General features: G+C 43.1%; 1 protein-coding gene across 7 annotated transcripts in view; it reads left to right on the top strand.

Moving 5' to 3' along the window:
- Nucleotides 1–24,310, top strand: part of dmd (dystrophin) — a 1,950,296-nt gene that overhangs the window by 1,556,167 nt on the left and 369,819 nt on the right. The gene's annotated exons all lie outside the window — the stretch shown is intronic.

Consider the following 24,310-nt stretch of genomic DNA (forward strand, 5'->3'; position numbering starts at 1 on the left):
TTTACAAATTCAAAATGGGCTATAATAGATTGACAATTTGCATTTAAAGTCTCTACTGTTTAAATAATGTTGCAATTCAGTTGAATTGCTTCTGGTGCTGGTGATCATACTGACAGCATTTCCAGGTTGATATGAATTTTTGTCTGAGGTTTGTTCTGAATAGTTCATAGAATTATAGTATCTTACAGAAGAAGGCCATTCAGCCCATTGTGTCTGTGCCAGAATGTTCTGTTGGAGTATTAATTGGATGCCCTTTGTCACATGAGTGTTTTATTTGTGAATACTACACAGCTATACACTTTCTAGGAAAAGGCAGTAAGTAGCACAAACTTGAACTGAGAGCTATATGACTCATAGAAGCAATTTCTTCAGTCCTGGGAATAGATTTGTGGCAGTGAATGGGGCACAGAAGGGCTTCCCCTGACAGTAAAACACAGAGTATATTTTCTTCCACGTGCAAATTAAAGAAATGTGATCATACTAAATGGCTACTGGTTTATAATTTTGTAATTTTTTTTAAACTTTACAGACAGAAGAAAATATATCCCACTTGAGAGAGGGGAACTAATTTTCTTTGCTTGCTTATTGGTTCATACATTCACATAAAATTCCTTTGTGAACTATTTTGATGCAGTTATTGATCTTTTTAAAATAAATGGGTTAACAACTGTGTTAAAATAGCTTACAAAAGAAATTTATGTGAAAGTGTTAACGAGAGCACTACTGGAGAAAATGAAGTCCCTGGATATAAAAGCATTAGTGGGTGTCACAAGCTTCTGGCAGGTCATTTTCGGGAAGTGGCAAGTAGGTAATCAATGAAGCGGGGATGAGCTGCAATAAGTTCCGAAAGTTGGAGGTGGGAAGTAAGAGAAAAACATCCATTGATTTGAGTTGGAGGAGATACATAATACCATAATTCGCAAACTGGCATGTGCTTTGTTTTTCATGTCACATTGAAAGATAGTTTTCCACAGTCTAGCAGTGAGAATAATTGATACTCTATTCACTCCTGTAATGTATGTAAACATACCAGCCAATTTGTGTGCAGCAAAAATCCCACAAATTGCAACAAGATAAATGATGAGCTGAACTATTTTAGTGTTGTTGGTTGAGGGGGAAATGGACAGGACATTGGGGGAACTCCCCTGCTTTTCTTTGAATGATGCCATGGGATCTATTACATCTACAAGAGAGTGCAGATGGAATCTTGGTTTAACATCTCAACTGAAAAATGACATGTGCAACAATCTCTCAGTACTGCATAGAAGGCGTCAGTCTAGAATAGGTGCTCAGTTCTCTGGAATGACCCCTCAACCTTCTGACTCAGAAACCTAATACTAAGAGTTATAAAAAGGTAAAAAAAAAAGAGCTGCCTTTATTGCATGTTTACACATATAGAATATAATTAACTCAACACAACTCTTGGAAACTGATTCAAAAGCATAATACTGCAGATTCTGGAAATCTGAAATAAAACCAGCCTTCCAGCCTCAACATTGAGTTCCAAACATCAGATGACACGGTGGAAACATTCAGCAGCTCTGGCAGCATCTGTGAAGTGAAAAACAGAGTTAACATTTCAGATCAATGACCTTTCATCAGAACTAGAAAAAGTTAGAGTTTTTTTTTATTCATTCATGGGATGTGGGCGACGCTGGCCAGGCCAGCATTTATTGCCCATCCCTAATTGCCCTTGAGAGGGTGGTGGTGAGCTGCCTTCTTGAACCGCTGCAGTCCATTTGGGGTAGGTAGACCCACAGTGCTGTTAGGAAGGGAGTTCCAGGATTTTGACCCAGTGACAGTGAAGCAACGGCGATATAGTTCCAAGTCAGGATGGTGTGTGACTTGGAGGGGAACTTGCAGATGGTGGTGTTCCATGTATTTGCTGCCCTTGTCCTTCTTGTTGGTAGAGGTCGCGGGTTTGGAAGGTGCTGTCTAAGGAGCCTTGGTGCATTGCTGCAGTGCATCTTGTTGATGGTACACACTGCTGCCACTGTGCGTAGGTGGTGGAGGGAGTGAATGTTTGTAGATGGGGTGCGAATCAAGCGGGCTGCTTTGTCCTGGATGGTGTCGAGTTTCTTGCGTGCTGTTGGAGCTGCACCCATCCAGGCAAGTGGAGAGTATTCCATCACACCCCTGACTTGTGCCTTGTAGATGGTGGACAGGCTTTGTGGAGTCAGGAGGTGAGTTACTCGCCTCAGGATTCCTATCCTCTGACCTGCTCTTGTAGCCACGTTATTTATATGGCTACTGCAGTTCAGTTTCTGGTCAATTCTAACCCCTAGGATGTTGATAGTGGGGGATTCAGCGATGGTAATGCCGTTGAATGTCATGGGGAGATGGTTAGATTCTCTCTTGTTGGAGATGGTCATTGCCTGGCACTTGTGTGGCGCGAATGTTACTTGCCACTTATCAGCCCAAGCCTGGATATTGTCCAGTTCTTGCTGAATTTCTACACGGACTGCTTCAGTATCTGAGGAGTCACGAATGGTGCTGAACATTGTGCAATCATCAGTGAACATCCCCACTTCTGACCTTATGATTGAAGGAAGGTCAGTGATGAAGCAGCTGAAGATGGTTGGGCCTAGGACACTACCCTGATGAACTCCTGCAGTGATGTCCTGGAGCTCAGATGATTGACCTCCAACAACCACAACCATCTTCCTTTGCGCTAGGTATGACTCCAGCCAGCAGAGGGTTTTCCCCCTGATTCCCATTGACCTCAGTTTTGCTAGGGCTCCTTGATGCCATACTTGGTCAAATGCTGCCTTGATGTTAAGGGCAGTCACTCTCACCTCACCTGTGTGTTTTGACAGTTTATAACCAAGTACAGAGGCAGGGAAAAAGGGGGAGGGGAGATAAGCACAGCAGGGAATGCTGTGATGAGGTGAAAGGCAGGAGTGATTAAACAACAAAAGGGATGATCATGCAAGAGTAAAAGGAATTCTTCCTAAAGTGTGGTGTCCAGAATTGGCCACAATACTCCAGCTGGGGCCTAGCCAGTGTTTTATAAATGTTGGGCATAATTGCCTTGTTTTTCTACACTATGCTTCTGTTTATGAAGCCAAGGGTTCAATAGGCTTCATGCTCCTTGACAGTGACAGGAGGCTGCCTGGTAGGCAAGCAAATGCCAGTATACATGCCCATTCAGCATCTCCTGTATGTCACCCCGTGGAGTTCCTGTTCTGAGTCCTCTGCAGCAGAACTCGTCTATGACCTCACCCTCCGGTGAGTTAGCAAATTAGCTATTCTTTACCCCAGCCTGCTTGCAGCCCACTTATGCCTGGTGATTCACCATATACTGATCCCAACTTAGATGAGGCTCTAAGCTACATGCAGTACCAGTGCCTGAGCTGGTGACTGCGAGTGTCAGATCGAGTGACGGGCCTCTTCATCAGTGCTGTGCTACTGCTCGCTCTCTCTTTCTCCCAGGGCTGCTGTGGCCATACAGATGCAGTTCTTGGGTGTCTGAAAGCAAGGACTCAGAAGGGGAGAAGGGGTGGGGTGGGATGGGAAGCAAGTGGTCCATAGTCACACCATCAGCAGCTTGATCATCATGTCAGACTGCAGGATGTGTGTGAGCTGGGAACTGAGAAGGGACTCAAGGCAGGAAGAAGCCGTCATTCTCAATGCTTGATAAAGTGCCACATAACAGGCTTGTCAGCAAAGTTGAATAAAAGGGACAGTGGCAGCATGGATACAAAATTGGGTGATGACACAAAATTTGGACTTTTGTGAACTGTGAGGAGGATAGTGACGGACTTCAAGAGAATATAGACAGGCTGGTGGAATGGGCAGTAAAGGCCTGCTACCCGACCTGAACCCAATGGGACCCGACGACGGGTCGGGTTTGGGTCAGGTCAGGTCGCTCTTCCGGGTCCAGCTTTCGGGCTCGGGTCTGGGTCAGGCCGGGTCGGGGTCGGAGACACACAGCAAGAAGTGTTAAAAATAAAAAAAACCTACCTGAGCTGGGAGTCCAAAGAAGGAAACTCTGAATCTGCGCAATGATCAAGTGAGCGTCTCTATGGCGTCATCACGCTCATGCTACAGCTTCCTGAAGATTGGGAGTCAGGAGGTAGGTAAAGGAAACATTCCGGTGGTCGGGTCGGGTTAGGCACGGGATAAATTGGAGGGACTCGGGCCGGGTCGGGCTCGGGTCCAATTTGGTCCTGTCGGGTTCGGGTCGGGTTTTTTTCCCCTGACCTGAGCAGGCCTTTAATGGGTGGACATGTGGCAGATGAAATTTCATGCAGAGAAGTGTGAAGTGATACATTCTGGTTGGAAGAATGAGGAAATGCAATATAACTAAAGGATATTGTTCTAACGGAGGTGCAGGAGCCAGAGGGACCGGGGATATATGTGCACAAATCATTGAAGGTGGCAGGACAGGTTGAGAAATTGGTTAATAAGGCATATGGGATCCTGGGCTTTATAAATAGAGGTATAGAGTACAAAAGCAAGGATGTTATGGTGATTCTTTATAAAACACTGGTTCGACCTCAACTGGAGTATCGTATTCATTTTTGGGCACCCCTATGAACATGCGAACAGACGAATTAGGAGCAGCAGTAGGCCACTCGGCCCCTCGAGCCTGCTCTGCCATTCAATAAGATCATGGCTGATCTGATTGTAACTTCGACTCCACCTTCCTGCCTATCCCTGATAACCTTCCATCCCCTTGCTTATCAAGGATCTATCTACCTCTGACTTAAAAATATTTAAAGACTCTGCTTCCACTGCCTTTTGAGGAAGAGAATTCCAAAGACTCACAATCCTCTGAGAGAAAAAATGTCTTCTCATCTCTGTCTTAAATGGGCGAGCCCTTATTTTTAAATAGTGACTCCTAGTTCTAGATTCTCCCACAACGTGAAGGCTGTGAAGGCAATAGAGAGGGTGCAGAAAACATTTAAGAGAATGTTTCCGGGGAGGAGAGACTTCAGTACATGAATACTTTGGCAAAGCTGTGGCTGTTCTCTTTTGAAGAGAGAAAGTTGAGAGGATATTTGAAAGAGGTGATCAAAATCATGAAGGGTCTGGACAGAGTAGATAGAGAGAAACAGTTCCCATTGGCAAACGAATCAGTGGGGAAATGAGGGAAACCTTTTTTATGCAGCTGCGGTTAGGATCTGAAATACACTGCCTGACAGCGTGGTGGAGGCAGATTCAATCATGGCTTTCAAAAGAGAATTAGATAGATATCTGAAGAGAAAAAATTTGCAGTGTTATGGGGAAAAGACAGGGGAGTCACAGAGTTATACAGCACAGAAACAGGCCCTTCAGCCCATCATGTCTGTGCCGGCCATCAAGCACCTAACTGTTCTAATCCCATTTTCCAGCACTTGGCCCTTAGCCTTGTATGCTATGGAATTTCAAGTACTCAGCTAAATACTTCTTAGATGTTGTGAGGGTTCCTACCTCTACCACCTTTTCAGGCAGTGCGTTCCAGATTCCAAACACCCTCTGGGTGAAATTTTTTTTCCTCAAATCCCCACTAAACCTCTTGCACCTTACTTTAAATCTATCCCCCTGGTTATTGACCCCTCCACTACAGGAAAAAGTTTCTTCCTATCTAATCGATCAATGCCCCTCATAATTTTATATACCTCAATCATATCTCCCCTTATCCTTCTCTGCTCTAAGGAAAACAACCCCACCCTTTTCAGCCTCTCTTCATAGCTGAAATGCTCCAGCCCAGGCAACATCCTGGCGAATCTCCTCTGCACCCTCTCCAGTGCAGTCACATCCTTCCTAGAGTGTGGTGACCAGAACTGTACACAGTACTCCAGCTGTGGCCTAACTAGTGTTTTATACAGCTCCATCATAACCTCCCTGCTCTTATATTCTATGCCTTGGCTAATAAAGGCAAGTATCCCATATGCTTTCCTAACTGCCTTATCTACCTGTGCTGCTGCCTTCAGTGATCCATGGACAAGTACACCAAGGTCCCTCTGATCCTCTGTACTTCCTAGGGTCCTACCACCTATTGTATATTCCCTTGCTTTGTTAGTCCTCCCAAAATGCATAACCTCACACTTCTCAGGATTAAATTCCATTTGCCACAGCTCCACCCATCTTACCAGCCCATTTATATCGTCCTGTAATCTAAGGCTTTCCTCCTCACTATTTATGACATCACCAATTTTCGTGTCATCTGGGGAGTGGAACTAGTTGAGTTGACAGACACAGCAGACTGAATGGCCTCCTTCTGTGCTGTAACCAGTCTATGATCCTCAGCGACATCGAATGCGGTAGGCCACGTCGCAGCCAGACCCACAATGCAGAGAAACATCTCTCTGTAGAGCTCAGGAGATGCTGTGGTCTTTGTCTCCTGCCAGTTCTGCTCTGCTTCCTTCTATTGTGTACCATCTTGTCCTGCAAGAGAGAGGGCAGAATGTCAGTGATTGTGTAGCACTCTGTTTGGGTGATGTTCCTCCCACAGCTGAATTTCTGGAGGTTTGTGGAGGCATTGAGAGGTGGGTGTGAGGCTGATAGCTTTGGTAGGTGTGTGAGGTGAGGTGGAGCATTTGGATATTAGGTGTGAGTTCTGAGTGTCATGGGTTCTGCTGGGTGAGTGATGGAGGTGTGCTACTTTGAGCAGCATGCGAGGTTGGTGGTGTGGTGTGGTGGGTAGGAGATATCATGTGAAGATGTATTCCCTGACTTTGACCACCCGGGTGAGGTCATTAGACTTCTTGTGGCACTGTGGTAAGGTCCTCAGGTCCAGACTGCGGGAATTGACCTCTCTGGCCACTGGCTCCCATTTCCTTCTGAGGGTGATCCTTGAGGTCTTCCTGGACTCCTGTGGGACCATGGCATGTCTCCTCCTGTCCATCTGCACTACTAATGCCTCGAGGGCTGCATCTGTCAGTCTGGATCCCTGTTTGAAAAAGCCTGTTCCAAATGGTATGTAGCAATGGTGGCAGCAACTCCTGCAGTGTGCAGAGCTCAACAGCAGCATTGAGCAGACCAGCGCTGGAGGCCCAGAAACTTTCTCCACAATCATGCACATGAGCCGGGTCGACAAATTTTGTGTCCAACCCATCTCGATCTGACCGTGCATGGGCACACTGCAAATCATGGCCCCCAGGCCTAAAAGTCAAGGCAAATTAATTTCGCACCCATTGATCCTTATAATAAAACCGAACCCCATTTGCTTTTGCCTTAGCCAATTTGGTGTATTCAGAAAAACTAGCTTATTCTCAGCTTCAAGAAAAACGTATGCCATCTCTAATATTGACCCTGACATTAACTGTGTTTTCTTCCTGCCTGTAGTTACATAGCCAGCTTAATGTCAAGGTCAATCCCATCTTTTCTCAGACTCGAAATCTTTTGATATACTTGGCTTCAGCTGCATTGTAGTCTCAGCACAGGGAGTAAATAAGCTGGAGTTAGAGAAAGAGCTTTTGTTCAGCCCCAGCAACAACTATTCCTTAAGTCTGAAAAGAATTTCCGCACAAGGTCTCACAGCTTCCCAATACTACAACTGGTGTAACCATGGTGGACTTATTCAGTTTTTGATTCAAGAAAAAAAAATGAAAGAACTTCATTCATAATGCTGCAGTTATTCTTTTGAGGACTACAGCCTGGATATATATGTTCAGAATGGATGATCATTATAATTTTTGCTTTTTTTGCACCATCTTAAAGTTACTTTTCTTCACTGATGCCATACACTATTGCCCAGCTAGGCTGGCAGGCTGCCCTAGTATCTCAATAGCTTTGCTCATTGCCCTCTTAGGCTGCTAGGAATTACTGTGGATACTGTGTAGTGGTATTTTTCAATAGCCTGAAGACATTTTCTGTGATCTGTTTTCACCAGATGTATTATTGGATACATCTAACAGTACTGTACTGTGGTAAACACATTCTTCAGCTAGGTTGACAATGTTTCATCACTCACCTGTGGTAACCTTGACCATGTCACTTTATTCTTATTTCGTGGTCTCATATTCCTTCAAATGAGCTATTTGCTACCATGACCCAAACCATGTACTTCCAGCTGGTTGCCAACTGGGTCTTTTGTTTTTCAAACCTGCTGACCGTCCACATTCTGTCATCTCTGGTGAAATATACATACCATAGCTCAACAGATTAGGCATTTTAACTGATCAGCAGGACAGCTTAAATGTTCTTAGAGCAAATAAGTAAGGATTCAATATTGACCTGTCGGGGATTCTTTAATGACTGCTGATATCGCAGCATGTTTCTCCCTTTTTCAGTTCTCTTTCCTCATTTCCTGACTCTTACTAGGGCACAGTTAGACTGGCTCTGGCAGCTCCTAATACGAAAAATACAAAATAAGAAAAATGACGGCCTGGGACTGGTCCATCCACCTTATTCCATGCAGTTGTGATGTGTTGTGCTCCCCACACTGTTTACCTGGGAGAGGCAGGACAGATAAAAACCCAAACCAAGTAGAGGGAAAAAAAATCTGGCTCAGTCCTCTCCGATCCCCTCCTTAGGTGTACCTGACTCAAATATGTACATGTGTGAGCCCAAGGAGTGCTGGCAGACTATTTAACAATGGGAAAGTATTGCATCTAAACCCAATGCCATCCTCAGACACAGACTTTCAGCAATGCTGACTGGATAGGAACCAAAAGCAGTACACTTTAGATTTGCTCCTTTACTCAGAACCCCATTAGGCAGTTCATTTAGCCACTAAGTTATCAATGGGGTGTACATTGATAATTATTTTTTATGAAATGGAAACATATATTTGTCTGCTGGAACACCAGTGGTTCTGCAATTTTGAGGTAATAGGAAGAAGCAGTGGAGCCTAGTACTGTCACATTGATTTCAGTCTTAAGTTATGATGATCATTAGAGTGTCAAGTGAAATCAAAAATGAGAATCTTACTCTGACGAGTGAAACAGTTATGTCTGCAGGATTATTTACACAAATTAAATCTTCTGGTTGCACATGGATGCTACATTTTATTTCTTTAGGTGTTACACATACCGTGAAAGTACATTTTTTGTCATTCCTTTATCAATTTTGGAAGGATATTTACCTCTAAAGTAATATCGCATTGACTTTAAATGTTATTTAGTTCTAGTGAGTTATCATCTCACTAACTTGCCAAAGTGAAAAGCATCGTGATTCCAAATTGACTAAGATTTTCCCTTATTGATTTAAGTCCAGGATATTTGCTCCATAGTGACACTTAAAAAGTTGGTTGTAGCAAGATTTAACAAGATAAAAACATTTTTTCTCTCAGATATTTTATTTTCAAATATTTTAGTCCTATTATGAATGTCACTGATTGAATCAGGCACATCTAACAGAAATAACATTCAAATATAGATGTGATAAAGTTACAGAACAATGGTTCATTTTTAATATACTGTTTCCTTAATGCAATTACTGAAAATGAAAGTTTTGGATATTTTTCTGAAGATGAAAGTTCTGCTGGTGTCTCTTGTCTTCCTGACCAACCTTCAGTAGAGTGCAAACAAAACATTTTAGTGATAGGTGGTCATCCACATTATCCATTAGAGGGAGTTGTCATTTAAGAAATCAGCAGCTTACTTTTCCAGTATCCTAACGATCCTCCTATGATTAGCAGAAATTTATTGCTGGGGGAGGTGGTGGCATCGTGGTAATGTCACTTAACTAGTAATCCAGAGGCCCAGGTTAATGCCCTAGAGACATGGTTCAAATTCCACCATGGCAGCTGGTAAATTTTAAATTCAATTAATGAATAAAAATCTGGAATTGAAAGCTTTCAGTAATGTTGCCATGAAACTATCATTGATTGTCATAAAAACCCATCTGGTTCACTAATGTCCTTTAGGGAAGGATTCCTGCTGTCCTTTCCTCGTCTGGCCTACATGTGACTCCAGACCCACAGCAATGTGGTTGACTCTTAACAGCCCTCTGAAATGGCCTAGCAAGCTGCTCAGTTGTCAAGGGCAATTAGGGTTGGGCAACAAATGCTGGCCTTGCCAGTGACACCCACATTCTATGAAAAGAATATCAAAAACATGCTTATAAACTTTCCAACTGTTTCCTTCCCAGGGAAACCATAAATAATACCTAGGAAGCACAGCCAGTGCTGACAAGGAAAGACTCAAATGATCCTTCCAGCCTTAAGAAGCTTTGCATAAAAGATTACGTTAGCAGCCAATGTTGTCCGTGTCCTCCAAATGCAAATAAATTGCCCACTATGTATCCCAGCAGATACTTTTGAAAATTGCTTTTTTCTGACTGTAGCTTTGCATCTAAGCATGTAGTGGGCTTGCAGCAGAAATTTTGTAAGGCCATTTTTATAAGCAGCCTAGCCTTTGTACAATAGGGGTCCTGCTGGGAATGTCACTATATTTGTCCTACTTGGAGCAAAAGAAAGAGGAGCAGAAGGAAGGAAGTGGAGATTCAGGTTGAAGATCTGCAGCTGTAGAGTCATAGAGAGACACAGCACCGAAACAGGCCCTTCAGCCCAACAAGTCTGTGCCGACCATCAACCACCCATTTATACAAATCCTACATTAATCCCATTTCCCTCTCACATCCCCACCTTCCCTCAATTCTCATACCACCTACCTACACTGGGGGCAATTTACAATGGGCAATTTACCTATAAACCCGTAAGTCTTTGGCATGTGGGAGGAAACCAGAGCACCCGGAGGAAGCCCACATGGAGAACTTGCAAACTCCGCACAGGCAGTACCCAGAACCGAACCCGGGTCGCTGGAGGTGTGAGGCTGCAGTGTTAACCACTGCGCCGCCCTGTAGAAGAATGACCCCTCAAATGCACCTTTACTCTTTCAACCAAGTGTACAGGCCTGGTCAAACATCCCTGCACTTCACTGTCCCTGCCTTGCATCAAGTTGACTGGCAGCCAACCTCCAGGGGAAATGTGTTGTAGTAAAGGTCGCTGCAGACCTGAATTTTTCTGCCTCTGGCTCTTTCCAGGCTGCCACAGGAGATGTCAGTAATAAAGTCAGTTAAGCTGTAGTTCATGTAAGTACTAAACAGGTTACTGTTGGCTTATTTTTGAGAGCAACTACCTTTATCACTTCCACTCAGGACATGCAGAAACAGCTGAAGAGAGCAATGAGGTGACTTTAAATCACTCTGCTGGGCAGGAATTGGCCAACAGTGGCCCTGAAAGTCACTGTACTCCACTTAGATTCCTGTTCCTGCTTCAGTCCCTGCAATGCAACATGTTGGAGTTTGTGGAGAGCATTGCGATCCCAGACAACCTTATCTTTGTTAAGCGTATGCAACTCGAGCAAATTCGGCTCAGAGATGTGGAGCTGGTGTTCAAACTGCGAACATTGCAGAGCATCAGGGAGGGGGAGAGTTACTTGGACACTTTGTTTCAGGGGGCAAACATGCCCCTTAGGTTAAGTAGGACTTTAGAGTTGGTTAATGGTCAGGGACATAACAGTCTGACTGTGAGTGAAGCAGTCATAGGGATCCAGGATGTAATGATGGAGGAGCCTCAGCTCTTGACTTTGATCAACAGGTACAAGGTATTTACTACCTCTGTGGATGAGAACAAGGAATGCAGGGAGGATGAGCAAACTGAGCATAGCACTATAGCCATTCAAGTGGGGGAACTGAAAGGGAATGTGGTAGAGATACGGGACACTATAGTCAGGTGGATATATACTATTCTCTGCAGCTGTGAATGTGAGTTCCATAGGTTGTTTTGCCTGCCCAGTGCCAGGGTTAAAGATATCTCCTGGCAGCTGGAGATGAGCTTGGAGTGGGAGGGAGAGGATCCAGTTGTGAAGGTGACAGGTGAAGTCACACAGGATCAGAGGTGAGCTGGCAAGATGGATACAGGACTGGCTCAGTCATAGAAGACAGAGGGTAGCAGTGGAAGGGTGCTTTTCTGAATGGAGGGATGTGACGAGTGGTGTTCTGCAGGGATCAGTGCTGGGACCTTTGCTCCTTGTAACATATATAAATGATTTGGAGGAAAATGTAGCAGGTCTGATTAGTAATTTTACAGACGACACAAAGGTTGGTGGAGTTGCGGATAGTGATGAGGATTGCCAGAGGATACAGCAGGATATAGATCGGTTGGAGACTTGGGCGGAGAAATGACAGATGGAGTTTAATCCGGACAAATGTGAGGTAATGCATTTTGGAAGGTCTAATGCAGGTGGGAAGTATACAGTAAATGGCAGAACCCTTAGGAGTATTGACAGGCAGAGAGATCTGGGCGTACAGGTCCACAGGTCACTGAAAGTGGCAATGCAGGTGGATAAGAAGGCATACGGCATGCTTGCCTTCATCGGTCGGGGCATAGAGTATAAAAATTGGCAAGTCATGCTGCAGCTGTACAGAACTTTAGTTAGGCCACACTTAGAATATTGTGTGCAATTCTGGTCGCCACACTACCAGAAGGACGTGGAGGCTTTGGAGAGGGTACAGAAGAGGTTTACCAGGATGTTGCCTGGTCTGGAGGGCATTAGCTATGAGGAGAGGTTGGATAAACTCGGATTGTTTTCACTGGAATGACTGAGGTGGAGGGGCGATATGATAGAGGTTTACAAAGTTATGAGTGGGATGGACAGAGTGGATAGTCAGAAACATTTTCCCAGGGTGGAAGAGTCAGTTACTAGGGGGCATAGGTTTAAGGTGCGAGGGGCAAAGTTAGAGGGGATGTGCGAGGCAAGTTCTTTGCACAGAGGGTGGTGAGTGCCTGGAACTTGCTGCTGGGGGAGGTGGTGGAAGCAGATACGATAGCGACGTTTAAGATGTCTTGACAAATACGTGAATAGGATGGGAATAGAGGGATATGGTCCCCGGAAGTGAAGAAGTTTTTAGTTTAGGCAGGCATCAAGATCGGCGTAGACTTGGAGGGCCAAATGGCCTGTTCCTGTGCTGTACAGTTCTTTGTTCTTTGTCGTGTTCCATGTAGGAACCAACAACATAGGTAGAACTAGGAATGATCTGCTGAGAGAGTTTGAGGAGTTAGGGTCCAAATTAAAATGCAGAACCTCAAAGGAAATAATCTCTGGATTGTTACCAGAGTCACAAGACAATTGGCGTAGGGTCAAACAGATTAGAGAATTAAACGCGTAGCTCAAAGAGTAGAGTGGGAAGAAGGGGTGTCGATTTATGGGGCACTGGCACCAGTACTGGGGAAAGAGGGAGCTATTCTATTGGGATGGGCTGCATTCAAATATGCTGGGATCAGTATCCTATAACTCAGCTGTGGATAGACCTTTAAAGTAAAAGTGGGGGTGGGGGAGGGGTCAGTTGAAGGGAAATTTAGAAATCTAAAGAGAAAAGTTGAGGCAATAGAACAATTTAGCAATTTAGGTAAAGACCAGCAGAGTGGGTCAGGAACAGACAGAGGGCAGAATTTCCGGGCCCCGCCAAGGTCAGGAACAGCGGTGGACAGGGACCCTATGCCAATTGACTCATGGCTCCGATAACAATCCAGAGATTATTTCCTTTGTGATTCTGCATTTTAATTTGGACCCTGACTCCTCAAACACTCTCAGCAGAAAATCATTCCTAGTTCTACCTGTCGTTAGTTTCCCGGCATTAGCCATTTTGGGGGAGGTGGGTTCAAGGCTCCACAGGGCAGTCTGCCCCTACAAGGCGGGCAGCCAATTCAGCTCATTAAGAGCCTTGTGAAAGGTAGGTAATGGAGACCATCTGGGATTTTCCAGTCAGCTTCCAGTTTCTCAACGCTATGGGGGACAGTTCAGCTGCCTGGAGGCAGGCATCAGCAGCAGGCTGGGGTGCCAGCCCTGCAAGCAGGCCTACAGGGCCTACCCGCCTCCCTTCATTGGATAGGGAATGCCTGAAGAGTGACTGTTGCTCCCTGTGGACAGTTCGGGACCCAGAAACAGTCCCGGCTCCTGTTTCCCACCCCCAAATCCAGCCCATGGTAACAAATTGACCAAGGTTGGGAAGTAAATATTCCAGGGTATGCAACATTTCAAAAAGACAGGCAAAATGGAAAAAGAGGAGCAGGAGCCCTGACACTAAAGGATGATATCAGGACAGTCGTAAGAAAGGATCTTGGTTCGGAAGATCAGGAAGTAGAATCAGTTGGGTGGAGATTAGGAATAACAAGGGTCAGAGAATGCTGGTAGTAGTAGTTTATAGGCCCGCTAATAGTAGTTATACCATTGGACAGAGCATTAAGCAAGACATAATTGGCACCTGTAACAAAGACAATGTAATAATCATGGGGGATTTTAATCTTCATATAAACTGGACAAATTAAATGGGCAAATGTAAACTGGAAGATGCATTTGTAGAATGCTTTCATGACAACCTCCTAGAAAAATACATTGTGGAACCAACTAGAGACAAAGCTATTTTAGATCTAGTATTGTGTAATAAGACAGGGTTAACTAGTAATCTCATAGTAAAAGATCCTCTGAAGAAAAGTGATCATAATACAATTGAAATGCATATTAAGTTTTAAAGTGAGGTACTCAAGTGCAAAACAAGAATTTTAAACTTAAACAACGCCATTTACATAGGTATGAGGGGAGAGCTGGCAAAGATTGATTGGGTAAATGGATGAAAAGATATAGAAATAAATAAACAATGGGAAACATTTAAAGAAATGATACAAAATTTTCAACAGAAATATGTTCCATTTAAAAAAAAAACTTAGCAAGAAAGATCCATCCGTGGATAACTAGAAAAGTTGAGAATAGTATTAGATTAAAAGAAGAGGCTTATAAAGTTGCAAAGAATAGTAGTATGCCTGAGAATTGGGTGACCAAAAAATTGATTAAAGAGGAAAAAATATGAGAGTAAACTCGCCAGGAATATAAAAATGTATTGTAAGAGCTTTTATAAGTATATAAAAAAGAGAGTAGCTAAAGTAAACATTGGTGTCTTCGAAATTGCCATAGGGAATGAGGAAATGGCAGAGAAGTTGAACAAATATATTGCATCAGTCTTCATAGTAGAAGACACAAATTACATACCACAAACAGAAAGTAACCAAGGGGCTACTAAGAGTGAGGAACTGAAAATAATATCAGCGGAGAAAAAAATTGGAGAAACTTAATGGACTAAAATCTGACAAATCCCCAGGATCTGATGGCCTACATCCTAGGGTTCTAAAAGAGGTAGTTGCAGAGATAGTGAATGTACTGGTTATGATTTTCTGATATTCCTCAGATTCTAGAAGGGACCCAGCAGATTGGAAGCTAGAAAATGCAATGCTGTTATTCAAGAAAGGAGGGAAAGAGAAAATCGGGAACTATAGGCCAGTTAGCCTGACATCAATTGTTGGGAAAATGCTGGAATCTGCTTTTAAGGAAATCTTAACAATACACTTAGAAAATCATAGTATTATCGAACAGAGTCAACATGGTATTACAAAAGGGAAATTATGTTTGACAAGTTTATTAGAGCTTTTGAGGATGTAACTCGTAAGGTACATAAAGGGGAGCGAGTAGATGTAGTATACTTGGATTTCCAAAAGGCATTTGATAGGATTCCACACAAAAGGTTAATGCACAAGATAAGGCCTCATGGAGTTGGGGGTAATGGATAGAGGAAGCAGAGTTGGGATAAATGGGGCATTTTCAAGTTGGCGGGCTACAACTAATGAAGTAGGACTTCAAATATTTACAATCTATATTGACTTAGATGAAAAGATCAAGAGCAATGTATTCAAGTTTGTTGACAATACAAAGCTGGGTGGGAACGTAAGCTGCAAGGAGAACACAAAGAGGCTGCAAAGAGACAAAGACAGGTTATGTAAGTGGGCAACAAGGTGCTAGATGGAATATAATGTGGGGAAGTGTGAGATTATTCACTTCGGTAATAAGAATGGAATAACAGAATATTTTTTTAAAGGGCATGGAACTCTTAAATGTTGATATTCAGAAAGACTTGGCTGTACTTCTACAAGGAACACAGAAAGTTAGCATGCAGGTACAGAACACAATTAGGCAAATGGCATATTGGCCCTTATTGCAAGGGGCCTGGAGTACAAGAAGAAGGCAGTCTTGCTGCAATTCTATAGGGCTTTGGTGAGACCACACCTGGAGTACTTTGCACAGTTTTGGTCTCCATATCTAAGGAATGATATACATGTCTTGGAGGTGGCACAGAAAAGGTTCACTAGTATGATTCCTTGGATGAGAGGATTGTCCTATGAAGAGAGGCAGAGTAAATTGGGCCTATACTGTCTGGCATTTAGAAGAATGAGAGGTGATTGCATTGAAACATACAGGATTCTGAAAGGGCTTGACATGATAGACACTGAGAGGTTGCTTCCCCTAGCTGGGGAATCTAGAAACACAAGGGCACCGTTTCAGGATAAGGGGTTAATCTTTTAGGACTGAGATGAAAAGAAATTTCTTCACTCAAAGGGTTGTGAATCTTTGGATTTCTGTACCCCAGAGGGTTGTGGATGCTCCATCACTGAGTATTTTCAAGGCTGGGATAGATAGATTTTTGATCTCTCAGGGAATCAAGGGATGTTCGGAGCGAGTGGGAAAGTGGAGTTGAGGCAGAGTATCTGCTGTGATTGAATGGCTTGGGGGGCCATATGGTCTACTCCTGCTCCTATTTCTTGTGGTCTTATTTTCTTGTGTCCTGCCTAGCACTATTTTCTTGGGGGCCTCTGCATGATTGGGCCAGCAGCTTGCCTGTTTTAGCTGGGAGCCTCTTTCCAATCTTTTTTATCATTAGGCCCAGACACAATTTATTAAGTATCATTGGATGGAGCATGTGTCATGCATGCTCTGCCCATTAGTACTGGCTGTTGAGCGGCCTATCCAGCAGTTCTTAAAGGGATCACTGTAGTTATTTTCAAACATTACCAGGTATGTTTCTTTTTTACATTTTATGGGGTTAGGAGGAGTATGAATGCCGTGTCTGACCCCCGCAAAACTTTGCAGCAGACTTAACAGCACATCCATGCCAGCCCTGCCCCTCCCTCAAAGAGGACATTTCTGACTTGGCTCTGTAGTGGATCTGGTGAAATTGCCCCCCTTCCCCTCCCCAACCCTGACTGGTGAGCTACCCTTGAATGGTTGAACAGTATTTGAAGATTGATGAGATTATGGAAATTAAGTCTGCCACTCAGAAAGGCTCCAGCCCTCTCCCTGGGGACTTTAAGAGAGTGGCATGGGCATTCCTCCTACAACCTGCCTCTTGTTAAAATCTACCCCACTGGGTTTTGTGTAAACTGCAGGATTCTCCAAAGTCCAGGGCATCATGCATTGCCTACTTGTTGCCCCACCTGCTCCTTACCATATCCTTCATGAATTGCAAGGCATTCCATTCCATCACTGAGCATCTAGACTGTATCACTTCCTGCTTTCCTGGATAATGTGCAAGGTTATTGGAGACCAAGACTATCCACTGCATGCCTGCCTTATGACGCATGCACATCTGTTAAATAGCATTACATGAAGGTCCATGCTTTTATGAAAGCCATGATGAGAATCCTGAAATAATGATTGCAATGCCAGAGTACGAAACAACATCGTGCCTTGATTCATGCTGCAAAACATTGTTGCTCGAGGAGGACTACACAAGCAACTGCCAGAGGAGGAGGGTCTTTAGTTAAATAAGGTCAGATTGAGGATGCTGAGGAGGCTGCTAGGGAACAGAGCCATCTACCAACTTCTGATTAATAATAATAAGTCCTTCACATTATGCCCCCCTCTGTCCGTTGCATTAACAATCACTACAACTATGCAATTTCCACACTTCAAGCAACACTTATTCCACAATAGATCATTCATCTCAACTCAGTTTCCAGTCTTCAATCTAATTTTAGGAACATAGAACTAAGAGGTTTTCATAATGTTATTAGTGGAACATAGAACCAAAGAGGTTTACAGTACTGTTTGACTTTTTGGTAGAGCAATCCAAAACTAATCCATGGCCTCACTCTCTTCCCAAAGCCCTTATATCTTCTTAAAATATTTATGTAATTTTCCCCTAATGCGATGGTCTCTGCCTCAACAACTCACTGCAGTAAAGAATTGCATGTTTCAATAGCCTGTTGCATAATCAAATTTCTCCTGACCTCTCTCCTCTTAGTGCTAGTTTAAAATTGATGAACCCACATCAGTGACTCTCCAATCAGAGGAAATAGTATTTCCCTATTCATTCTATCAAAAACCTCTATTTAAATGAGATGAGGCACCCATCCAAATAGGGCAGGATATCACTGCTCTCACCAAGATCTCCACTGCCTGTCCGAAACGATTGCATATAATGCTCCCTTCTGTGACATCTCTGGCTATCTGCAAATCACAGAATCACAGAATTGTTCAGAGTGTGTTAGGAAACAATGCAATACCCCTTTAAGCTGATGCAAGACTTTAAAGGTTGCAGTCGCCTGTGATTTTTCCAGCGCCTCCCCCCACCCCAAACAATTGGGCGAGATGTCAAGCCTAGGTCCTAATTGCACCAGTAGCTCATCTGCATTATTTACACGAGTCTGAACCTGGAAACTTGCCTGGTTTCAGGGCTGGTTAACTCAAGTGGGTCTTAATTCCACTGCGCCTGCTTCCTGCTACTTCTATGCAGCCAATTGTTCGGGAACCACTGTATCTCACAGCTCCTCAATATGTTAGGTAACCAATTCTAATTAAAATTTGAAAATCGGATGTAAATATTAAATGTGAATGCAAATTACAAGAGTATGCAGAGATAACATTTTCTAATGACCTCACTGTGAAACCCATTTTTTAAAAAGCAGATTGTTCTGGGTTTTGGCAACATGTTTGTAAAATTAAAAAAGAATGGAAATGATAATATCCTATGTGCTCTTGTCGATTACACGGCATGGCTTGCAAAGCTATTGCATTTCAATGAGGCACACCAAACAAGCACAGCATAACAAAATACTTCCCTGCACTTGACTTGTATGAAAGCTGAGTGCTTGTATGATCAAATTTGTGATACAATCTGTGCATTGATTTATCTGGCTTAATAAAGAATATATTCTACTGACCCTTATCAAAGACCAGTTATATATCAAATCAAATTAGAAAGTTAATGTATCTTTAAACGTAGAGCACAGTATATTCTTACAGACTCGCATAGAAAAACGGAGAAAGACTATTGGGAAAAAAAGTTAGATTGTCGAAGAACATTGCCCAGAATTTTACGGCCCCCGCCCCAGGAGCAGGCTGGTGGCAGGGGATGCTGTAACATTGAGTGGGAGTTGGGGGTGGGGCAGATTGCCATTCCTGACGCCTTCCCACCCCTGCCTCAATTTTATACAGGGCTGGGGCAGCGAGAAATGGCCTGCCTATCCCAGGCCAATCAATGCCCTTAAGAGGACAATTAACTGCCACCTAAGGGCCTCTGCTTGCCGTTGCAGGAATTTTACCCACGTCGGCCTTTGGCAAAGGTCCCAAGAACACTGCCAGGTAAAACCTGGTGGCCCACTTGTGGGCTGTCGGAGGGGGGCCACTCCTGTTCAGGCAGCCTGTGCCCCACAGAGGGCCCTGCCCAAGGCCCAACCGCCCCCACTGCACAACACCCCTCCGCACCCCACCCCCTTGCCTCGCCAGGGCCCGGCCAAATGTCCCCAGCGAGGCCCCAAAAACTTACCTTCTTTCCAGGGCCGACGTCCCTCTTGCTGCAATTGGCTGGGTGCAGTCCCAGCAGTGGCCAGGACTTCCTGTCTCAAGGAGATGGAAGTCCTGCCCAAGACCAATTAAGGGCCTGGAGAGCGAAAAATCTTGGCGTGGCTCCCCGACTCAGCAGTAGTGGGCTCACCTCCAACTTTTTGGCCGGTAGGTGGAGCCTCCTGCCCAATATACAATTCTGTCCGTTGTTCTAGAAAACTAAACTAGAAGGCTGCTCGTTTTTTTTTGCAGCTAATGAACCAAGATCAGAGTCTTTTATTCAAGCAGAAGTGGGTGGTAGGGGTTGACCAATTGGTCTTAGGGCAACAGATGTGATCGGGAATGCCCCCCAGAATGATTGCACAATGGTTGAAAGAGAAGGTGGTGTCCTGTATAGTCAGTGGTGAGAGCGATCCTCTTGGTCTCTGAATGTTCACAGCCACCTGTAGTGAGTTCATGGAGCAGTTACATCACAGAGGTGTTTGAGCTCATTTTACTTTGATCATTTAGATCAAAGCAATCTCTGTATTTATAACTTCAGTTAAGCAGTAAATTCTCTGCACACCAAATCTTGAAAGAGAAAGCTTGTCTCAGATGAATAACTTTGGAAGAATCATGTTCTATAAATGAATACAGAAATGGCTTTTGTATTTGGGCATTTAACTGTTGCAGCTGTGCTCAAACTACTTACCACATCTGACTATGTACCTTACTATAAGGAAAGCTGACACAGGTGAGTTCATGAGCAGCCATTAAATTATTTAACAGTCATTTCTAAACTCATGGTAACTCAAAACATAACTAGTGTTATCTTTTCTCCCCATAATCATATATAACTTACATCATCATATAGTAAAATCATTTATCCTTTATTCAATTACCTATGACAATCACCTGATACTGATGATTGCCTGATGGACACCAGCATGAGTCCTGTTTCCGGGAGGGTATATGTGTGAGGAGTTTTATCTGTTTTCAATTGCCATAGTACAGAACTTCCTCACCAAAGAGATTTATTTTTCTTATCTAAATCTTGTGAACAAGCTTTAAGTTAATGTACAGGAGTATATGTGGACATTAGAAACTGAAACTGATGCTACCAAAAGCAATGTCCTTCTATTTGCAGGATATACATTACAAGGAATAGAAGCATTTGCATTGCTTCAAAATATCAAAGGCAATGGCATTTGTCCTTGAAACATCTACAAATGTTTAGAAATGGATTCAATGTTCAGGTGTGGTGCTAAGGATTTTTATTTGTAAACCAAACTTAAAGGTCTTTCAGTGCAACTACCAAAAACTTCTGAGGAAAGACAAACATTGTCTCATGATAGTAGAGGATATGAATGCACCTTCCAAATTTATGAAGATCCTCAATAAACCTGAGGAGAGATGTTCTGCTTTTGGCCTCCTAGACAAAGTACTTCATAACGTAGGCGCATTCTAAAATATTGGGCGTTAATAATCGCGCATCCAATACACAGTCTTCCCAAATTTTCATCCATTATTTTAAACTTTAAATGGATTGAAAACAGGACAGACTGCGGAACAGTCATGCTATTCTCTACACTCAGTATTCCCATATCTGCACGTGCTGCTCTAAACTAAGAGTGAGAATTTTTTTTTGGAAGTTCTAATTTTTATAAAAGGTTTTGGCAGCACCTTCTGATCACTTCTTAAGATGAGTTTGCTTTTAAAGAATCTTAATTGCATGGTAGAGCTGCTATCAAATGAAAGAAGGCATGCCAGGGAAATTGGCAAGCCCAAGATCGTTCTGCAACCCTCGACGCAACTATTTGCCAATTGCATAGATCAACTGCTTCATCTTGCAGCAGATCAGCGAGACAAAGCTTTGTCCTCTGTGGCAACCTTGCAACATACGGCAAGTACTACTGGTGGTTAGCGAGATCACGGCCCTTAATTAGTATGTCTTATAGCTCAGTCCCAGCTAGCACTGTATTGTCAGGTGTTGTACAGGCCACATGTCCTTCAAAAAGGCAGATGATGCATTTGGTCAGTATGGCCAAAAGAAAAATAGACCTACATTTATATAGTTTCTTTCATGACATCAGAATGTCCCAAGGTGATTTACTTCCAATGAAGTAATGAAGACTACTTTTATCTCCTTTCCCACTGAACATCAGAAACACAGACAACCACTGTCATCCCCAAAAGTGCAGGGAGTACTGATTTTGGCTTTGAAGTCCTTGGAAGATGTGAATGTGGCAATGCTTTTACTTCACGTTACACCGATTCAATTACAAGGGGACACGAGTTCAAAGTGAAAGGGGAAAAGTTTAGGGGGGATATGCATGGAAATTTCTTTACGCAGAGGGTGGTGGGTGCATGGAACGCTTTGCCAGCGGAGGTGGTAGACGCGGGCACGATAGCGTCTTTTAAGATGTATCTAGACAGATACATGAATGGGCAGGAAGTAAAGAGATAGAAAATAGAAAATATTTTAGAAAATAGGCGACAGGTTTAGATAGAGGATTTGGATCGACATAGGCTTGGAGGGCCGAAGGGCCTGTTCCTGTGCTGTAATTTTCTTTGTTCTTTGTTCTTTCTTTGTATACTGTGCCTATTGAGGTAGTGGGCCTATTGTCCCAATAGCGTTGATTACATTTTCTGAAAGTCATATGTTCAAAACAACCTGCATGCCTCAATGACAAAAGATAGTTTTTTAAAGCCACTTGAAATTTTTATTTATTTTTTATTTAGAGATACAGCACTGAAACAGGCCCTTCGGCCCACCAAGTCTTTGCCGACCAACAACCACCCATTTATACTAACCCTACAGTAATCCCATATTCCCTACCACCTACCTACACTAGCGGCAATTTACAACAGCCAATTTACCTATCACCTGCAAGTCTTTGGCTGTGGGAGGAAACCGGAGTACCCGGTGAAAATCCATGCGGTCACAGGGAAAACTTGCAAACTCCGCACAGGCAGTACCCAGAATCGAACCCGGGTCCCTAGAACTGTGAGGCTGCGGTGCTAACTACTGCGCCACTGTGCTTCAATCAGTTAACTTACAGTCCCTGCAGACAACAAATACTATTTTGCCAGATGCTAGTTTTCGAGTTGAGTTTATTAAAATAAAACACCAAGAAAGACTCAAAAAGATTTTACTTGTTTTTTCTTAGTATCTGTCAGTTCAGTTTACTTTCACGTATCATTTACATTTAAATCCACAAATGACTACCTTCTGTACTGAGACAGCCAGAGCCAGGAGATAAATCTTGTGCTCATTTTTGTAACATTAAAGAAATGTTCCAGATGACATGGGATAATTGACAACAAATTCACGCACTTTGACTTCAACAACATTGACCTAAAATAATGTTTTATTTCATAAAAAGCATGAAATCTTTCCCACTGAGAGTGCAGCACACTGTTGTAATAAAATTCCCATTTTAGGTCAGTGTTGCAGTCTTCAGCATCCAATACTCATCACCATGCTTCATTTCTGGGAGTTGTGATATTCTCAAACACAATGCAGGACAGCACAGTCGGCAGACAGCAGCCATTTGTGAATTAAATCTAAATTCAAACACACAGATCTGTTTAAACTTGCTTTTTGTTTGGAACAAACCGTCTTCTGATAGCATTCAGAGATATGATTATAGTGAGCTTTCCCCAGAGTGTTCCTTTAAACTGCTTCTTCCTAGAGACACAAAGTTCACCATGTGCCAAGATTTATTTGTGTGTTGCCTAATTGACTCTGTGTTTAAAGCTGATGGTTCCTTGCTTGTGGGCATCAGTTGAGAAATGGGACGTAATTGAATTAATTACCAGGAATCTTGTTATTGCAATTTCTTTTCATCAGATTGTGACAGTCTGGTCAATGTGTCATGGAAAAAGGTAAATACTGCCACAGACTATTTGCCAAATTTTGACCCAGATAGGACAAAATTAGTTTCTAAATAGTAAATGCTCTCAGACATGTTTACATCTTTTCATTATCAGTAAATCCAAATTAGCAGTGTCAAACAGTTATCACCTCCAAATTCTCAAGACATTTCTCTCCCAATTACTCGCCACTCTCCCTTAACTACTCACTAATCCCTACTAGAATCATAGAAATTGACGGCACAGAGGGAGGCCATTCAGCCTATTGTGTCTGTGCTAACTGAAAAAGAGCTATCTAGCCTAATTCCACTTTCCAGCTCTTGGTCCATAGCCTTGTAACTCATGGCACTTCCAGTGCATATCCAAGTACTTTTTAAATGCAATGAGGGTTTTGGCCTCTCCCACACTTTCAGGCAGATTAGTCCGCATTTCCGCAGCTTCCTAAACCAGTTCCAGACCACCTGACAATTGTCATAAAACCAGCAGCGTCATGCTGCTTCCTTATCCTCTAAATTTCCTTTGTGCAACATGATGGGGAATCTCCTAGTATTTATAAAATTAACTGTCTTCTCTGCCTGAGGTATCAAAATGTCATTGCATCCACAATGTGCATTAACATTATCAAGTAACGTATTTGACGCTCTACTAAGAAAATGCCCTTCAACCTAAAAGGCTCAATTTGCAAACATCCCTGTTTGACATATTTCTAAGCTGCTGGTTCAGAAAAATTAAGACTAGGCCATGTTCTGTACATATGTGTAAAATATTATAAAGTCTTTCAGTCACTTTTCAGTTTACCTATTTCTGTTCAAATTTAAACAAATTCAGTACAATGTCTGCACTCATTGCCTATAGTCTAAACCAATTATGCATGTGCATAAACTACTGCTTTTTTCAAAGGCAAACAGAAAGCC

The sequence above is a fragment of the Heterodontus francisci genome, chromosome 10 (assembly GCF_036365525.1).
Source record: "Heterodontus francisci isolate sHetFra1 chromosome 10, sHetFra1.hap1, whole genome shotgun sequence".
Classification (NCBI taxonomy): Eukaryota; Metazoa; Chordata; class Chondrichthyes; order Heterodontiformes; family Heterodontidae; genus Heterodontus; species Heterodontus francisci.